The sequence below is a fragment of the Cyprinodon variegatus genome, unplaced genomic scaffold, assembly GCF_000732505.1.
Source record: "Cyprinodon variegatus isolate N-32 unplaced genomic scaffold, C_variegatus-1.0 Scaffold1148, whole genome shotgun sequence".
Classification (NCBI taxonomy): domain Eukaryota; kingdom Metazoa; phylum Chordata; class Actinopteri; order Cyprinodontiformes; family Cyprinodontidae; genus Cyprinodon; species Cyprinodon variegatus.
Window position 1 is genome coordinate 187,752 of NW_015151601.1, and position 6,631 is coordinate 194,382.

A 6,631-nucleotide genomic window follows, 5' to 3' on the forward strand; every position below is an offset into this window, starting at 1 on the left:
TAGGGTTTTATTTGTTGCCCTCTGTGTTGGTCTCCTTTTTCCCCAGCTCCTTAGACTGCTGTCTTCACACCTGCTCCCAATCAGCTCGTTAGTCCTCTCTTTGTTCAGTTAGCCATTAGTACTGTCCTTGTGCAGTTCGGCAGTGCTGGTTCCCCGTCTAACTCGCCGTGATTGTTTTCCCCTGAAGTCTTCATGGTTCTGGTTTGTTTTACCTTTTTTTCATGTTTTATTTTTAGATTCCTGCTTCAGTTTTCTATTGACCTTTCCTTAAATCTACAAAAACTCACCTCTGCCTCCCTGCTTCTGCAATTGGGTCCTCAAACCATTGAGCTTGAATTTTACCTACTCCATGAGCAAAAAAAAATTTTAATATAGGCTCAAAATGAAAAAAAAAAATGACTAAGAGGATGGATCGTTATTTCCACTGAAGTAAAAAATATATATGTATATTTTAAGAGGCTGGCTCGCTTTACTTTCACCATGGCAACGGGCTAATTGGTGTTAATCTTGAATGTTTTTAAAAATGGCGCCCCCTGCGGAGGGCTTCCCCTGCTGCGCAGCGTCACCTGCAGCTCGCGCGTCACGACTCGGTTGCGTTCTGATGCCATTTCAGAAAACTGTGATTAATCAAGCTTCAGACACGGACTGACTAACTATGAAAACTAAATGTGTTTATTAGTAATTTGCACTTATAAATATGTCTTAATAAGTGGGAATATTTCGGTAGATATAAAATAAACACGGAGACTGACTCATTGTGTGAAAACCCAGCAGCGCGTCTCTGTATCTGAATTATCCATGAGCTTCATGACATCAATAGGAACTGGAATTATTCTATAGTCACAAGGAAATCCCCACTAACCTGAGAAAAAGACGCACGCAGAGACATCATCTTCACATCCCCTCCATCGGTAAATAGGCTGCAGCGCTATCAGGATGTTGCTGTATATTTGTACACTCAGCTGCTCATTCTCTGTCTGCATGAAGCAAGATGACGTCAATCAGGGCGCACTCCCCTCCTCTTCATAAAGGATCAGCAGAAACAAACATCCCCGCATCCTCCATCCACTCTGCAAACCACAGGAGACAATTCAGGGTATTTGTCTGGTGCAAATATTGGATGGAGGACATTAATGGCTGCGGGGAAACTGGTTTGAAGGTTGAGCCTTTGGGAAAAAAATAAAGTGAAATAAATAAATAAGTAGATAAATTACAGTAGAGTAGAATAGTCCCCAGACTGGAAAAAAAATGGAGAAAGCATTCGAGTTAACTTCAGGTGCAGCTAATAACATAATGTTTAAAATGGAAAGGTTGTTCAGTTAACCGAATTTATTGAATAATGATCAAGCAGATAACTTATTTTTATTAAATTGTGACGATTCACAAAAAATCACCATTCAAGACAACATCATTGGGGCAAAATATGGATTGTGCACCTTAATGGAGTTTTTCCTCTCCACTGTCGCAACAAGCATGCTTAATGTGAGGGATTGCACCCGAGTCAACGAGTCGATGCAATCAACTGGTTTTCCCTAGATAAAAAACTGAATCATTTTGACTGTATGATCTGATGAACTGTAAAGTGCCTTGAGATGATGTGTTGTGATTTGGCACTATAAACAAACTGAATCAAATTGAATTCAATGGATTTGGTCTCCCAATATCTGGACCCCATGGGTAAATAAAATCAAACCTATATTAGCAAAGGCACATTGAATTTTTAATATTAATCCACATCTAAGAGCATCTAGGACTTATGAATGGTCCCCCATTTTTTACTTCATGCTTCATCAAGCAAAGGAAATCTCAGTAATGCAGCTAACTAATGAAAAAAACACTTAGGAACAAATTTTAAGCCAAGTTTTTGGTAACGCTTTCTTTTACCGTACATGAATAGCCATCTAATAACATGCTAATAACATAGCAAGTTACACTATAAAACTTGGTTACAAGAAAAACTTGTTTTGGGTAAGTACCCCGAAAATTAAGGTATATAATTTCAGAATAATAACCTGCATGCAATTATTACAATTGTATGTAACCATGGAGACTTTTGGTGAATAATTACAATAATTACTACATAATAGTTTCTATTGTTGGACACCACCTACCAATTGCTTACAAAGTAAATTGGAACTTTTGATCAGGTAAATAAAGCATTAATAAATTGAACTCAAGTTACGATTAAATAAGAGCTTAGTTAGGAATATTGGGTTGCTGTCTTCTAGGTTTGGTTTTCTGTTATACACCAAGTGATAAACTGCATTTTACCAGACAATCACACATTCATTTATTGCTGTCTGGGAAATTAATATGTTACCAGGTAATAACAGTTTGAAATCTAAGAACTCTGACTTTATCTTGTCTTCCTAAAATTTGAAGCACAGCAATTACCAAAATTCTCCATACATTTTTTCTTGTTGCCTAGTGTTAGTGTGACTTGCTATGTTATTACCAGGTTATTACCAGGTTATTGATGTATTGTAAAAGAAAGTGTTGCCCATTTTTTATCACACTGGGACCATATATAAATGCACTAAACCAGGATGGCATTTGATAAAACAAATATGTTCCGTGTTGTTGTTTATATCAAATAAAATGTCAATTTAACTATAGCATCCCAATACAATGTTTATACAGCTTTGTCCATTGTAGTTGGTTTATGGTTCAGACTGAATCCCATTTACAGGCATCCAGTCAGTTATTAAGATGAGGTTTAAATTACTTAAAACACAAAAAATATTAAGGAAACTTACAGTACCTGGCAAAGCTATTCACTGAATATTTGCATTCTTTGCTGGAATAGACAGAAACATTTTTTTAAGGCTAATACTGATAATTTTGACATCTGTCTAACTGATCCTTGATATGCGCTGCTGATATTTCCAGGCAGATTTTTAGAGCCAATATGGCATTTTCTTACTCCATTTAAGATGTCATTGATGGAATAATAACCGTTACACTCAGTTTAAATCTCAGCTTAAACCAAAATAAACATTTATTAACAAATCAAACAATGGAGAAAGCAGTAATGCTGATGATTTCAAGGCAAGGCTGCTAAATCTACCAATGAATTGGCAAACGCATGCGCTTTTCAGTCAGTACAGGTACAAAGAAAAGACTGCTGATATCGGCCAAAAATCTTGACCAGGCTGATGTATCACAACCACAAATTGATTTATTGAGATGTTATGCTACAGATCAAATCAAAAGATTTGATTATTCTGGTGCTGAAGGAAAATGTAAAAGGTGTCCAAAAAAAACTGACATTCTGTCAGTTTCTTTATTCTGATACTCCAGAATAATGCTCAAGTTGTGGGGAAATGTAAAGTAGGTTTTATTGTAATAATGTAAGCTTTACAAAAAATATAGTACAGTTATGTACTTTGGTCTATTATGTTTACATGAAAAATGAAACTCACTTCAGTAAAAACTTTAATGTGTTCTATGGTAAGATTCCAGAATTTAAAGATACACCTCAGTTTTTATTATATTATATATAATAAAGTATAATGTATTACATTCATGTCCCACATAAGGGAACCACCATACCTTGGAGTAAATTCTTTTTTTAGTGTTGCAACTGTAACCTGATTTGATGATTGATTTATTTATTTATATATATATATATATATAAAGAGAGCAATTCAAAATCCTATTAGTTTTACAGTTAAAACAATAAATCGAAAGGAGAGAGTATTATTAAAGAGAAATTAATGGAAAAATGGCAAAAAAAGATGCGGTGAAGAAAAAACAGGAAGAGGGTTTTATAAAATTCAGAAGATAGTAGTAAAAAGAAGAAGTGGAAGATGAAATAGAAAGGAGGAGAGAGTGATAACAGGGTTAAGATTTTGGCATAAAGGACTTAATTATACACTTTTCAAAATTCGAAAGCAAACTACTGGCAAATGTGATTACTGTGGAAAATATGAAACAATAGATCATGTTATACTGGAATGTCATAAATATGAAAGCGAGAGAAGATATATGAGGAGAGAGTTTGACTGTATTAAGGAGAAGATTGATTTATTAGATATTTTTGAGGAAGAATTTTAGGAGTAAACATATACAAATAATTATTCGATTTTTAAAGAAAACTAAATTATTTCATAGAATTTGATTATAGAGAGGGTGAATGTGTGTATGATATGGATGGGTAGAATACAAAGTTATGTTTATTATGTAGTTTTTCTTTTTTCCCTTAGAAATTATATATACGGTATGTTTATTATTACCACACTCCATACCAGTAAGTGGCAGTAATGCTACTAAATGTTTGTTGCCAACCACCAATAAATCCAACAATAAGAAGTTTATCTTTTCATTACTTTAATCCACAGCAGGTGTGCTCAACTGAACCAAACACAGCCGTCTGTGTCGCCTGAGTCCAATTAAGCTGAGTGAGGACCAGTGAGTCAAAAGGTAAGGCTGTGGCTTTACATGTCAGTGGGTGGTGGCAAATTTATTCATATTAAAGCTCAGTTTTTGTTCAGTCATTAAATATTTTGGATGGAAATTTTGCTCTAATTCAGTAATGTAATTTAGCACGCTCTACAGCTGCTTAAAACATAATAAATCCAAAGCACAGCCAGAGCTCAGGAGATTGATTGGTCAACATCCAAGATCATATCCCTGTAAAGAGTGAGCCCTATTTTTTTATATCATAAAGGCTGCTTTTATATCCCTCTGTGCATAAAGTTGTGGAAGCTGTTGCATAAAGCCTTGTCTTAGTGCTATTTTCTATTTACTGGGCAAACAAAGCGCGTGGATGCATGGCAATTATTGGTTTATGCAAAGACTCCAATTAGAAGCATTATGCAGACTATCCATGGTCTTGGTAAATATTGGAGTTGACATAATTGGGTTCCTGTCTTGGACACTGACAAACAGCATTTCTCTTTTCCTGAAACTTGAATCACATTTTATGGCAGACATCATATGACACTGTTTTTTATTTGCAGTGTTAATATATTAACACAGTTACATTCATTTCTGTTTCAGTTCAATTCATTTCCCGTTTCTAATGGAAACAGGAAATGATTAAGCTGAGAAGCTTCCACAATTCTGTCATCTATTAGCTTTATATCTTTTACAAAATATTCAGTTTTCATATTTGTTTTATTGTAAGTTGATAAAAAGTGTTGACTGTCATTTCTAACTAAGTCGGTGGTGTCACCGAAAAAAAACCTTCAATAAAAAAAAAGGAACCGTTTTTGACATTTACTTAATCATATTTAGTTACTTTAACACAAGTGTTTTATGTCCTACGCTGCTAACATAAAATAATTGTGTTAAACTAACTAAATATGATTAAGTAAACGCCAGAAAAAGTTGCATTCTTTTTTTTCAGTGCAGAGCTAAAGTCAAGCTCTTAAAGCATTCACCAGAGTTTGGAAATTACAATAACTTCACAGAAGGTCGGATGTATTTCCATTCTGTTCACCCCTGCAGGAAATCTGACAGTGTGACCCTATTGATTATTTTTGTGTCGCAGACATTTTCAGTAATTTTGTTCCTTAATCTTTAAATGTAGTTAATTGAATGTTTAGATAATTTAATGCAAAACCTTCTCTAAAAGCTGTATAATCTGCATCTTTTTGATGAGAGGATGGTTGCTGCTTGTTTTTTTGCTTTAGAGTTTTTTACCTACCATTATGTTAAGTGGCCTTTGCCTATGAGGCGTCTTTTCAAATCGGAGGTCTCCAGAGCAATTTACACTACAGTCATTCAGAGTCATTCATAAACCTTGGGTCACTGCCACACCACAGCAAGCAGCGGTCATCATGCCTTCCTTAGTGCTGCTGATCAATCTGATCATGTGATGTTTCACCTCATGCTAAAATTAAACTTTGTAAACTTGTGCTCTAGGCTTCACAGAAGTAGATAAGTGATGCTGTACAGGATCCTCAGGTATATTTGGACTGTGCTGACTTGGATGTTTTCAGGACTGGACAGGTCACCTTCCCGCATGTCAAATCTGCTCACCTTCAGCCGCAGTTTCCTGTCCCCAGAATTGGACCACTAAGCTCCTCCTGCTTGTTAAATGAGCAAAATGTGAGCTGTGCTTCATGACAAACTTGCATGGGAACAACCTGGCTTTTTACCTCGCAATTCAGAGATTTTACTTTGTATTGAGGTGTGTTTTTTTCTTTTACCGTTTCTGTCAGTCATACATTCCCTTCAACTTGCTGCATAGATCTGAATAAGATACAACAGGTGTCTAACTCAGGACAGTTATGCAGACGTGGAAGCAGAGACTTGCATGTGATTTACATTACCCTGTTCATCTCAAAATATTCTAATTGATATGAAAGACGTGACCATTTTTTATTTATTTTTTGATGGAACTACACAAATACCTTTCTGACAGACCAGAAGAAGCATTGGAAGCTGGTAAAAGGTCAACCTCATTGGGCTAATCTTTGAGAGAGATGAGTTGCTTGCAGGTGGGAGTTTGACCATTTCGGGACCAGGTGGAGCTTCAATAACTGATCTCTATTTATTCACTAAATTGCTGATAGGCCGAAAAAACTGAAGTTGCGTGCCGCCATCTTGGTACTCCCCACTCTCACCCACTCTCCCCTCCGACAGGAAGCTGCGGTCCATCAGGACTGGAATTTGTCACCACAGC

At 35.8% G+C, this 6,631-nt stretch overlaps 1 protein-coding gene across 1 annotated transcript in view; it reads right to left on the minus strand.

The window, feature by feature from the left end:
• Window positions 1–1,013, minus strand: part of ica1 (islet cell autoantigen 1) — a 12,099-nt gene extending 11,086 nt beyond the window's left edge. The window contains exon 1 of the mRNA XM_015400805.1: window positions 863–1,013. The gene's annotated coding sequence lies outside the window, so the exon portion shown is untranslated. The remainder of the gene's footprint in view (window positions 1–862) is intronic.
• Window positions 1,014–6,631: the final 5,618 nt, after the last annotated feature.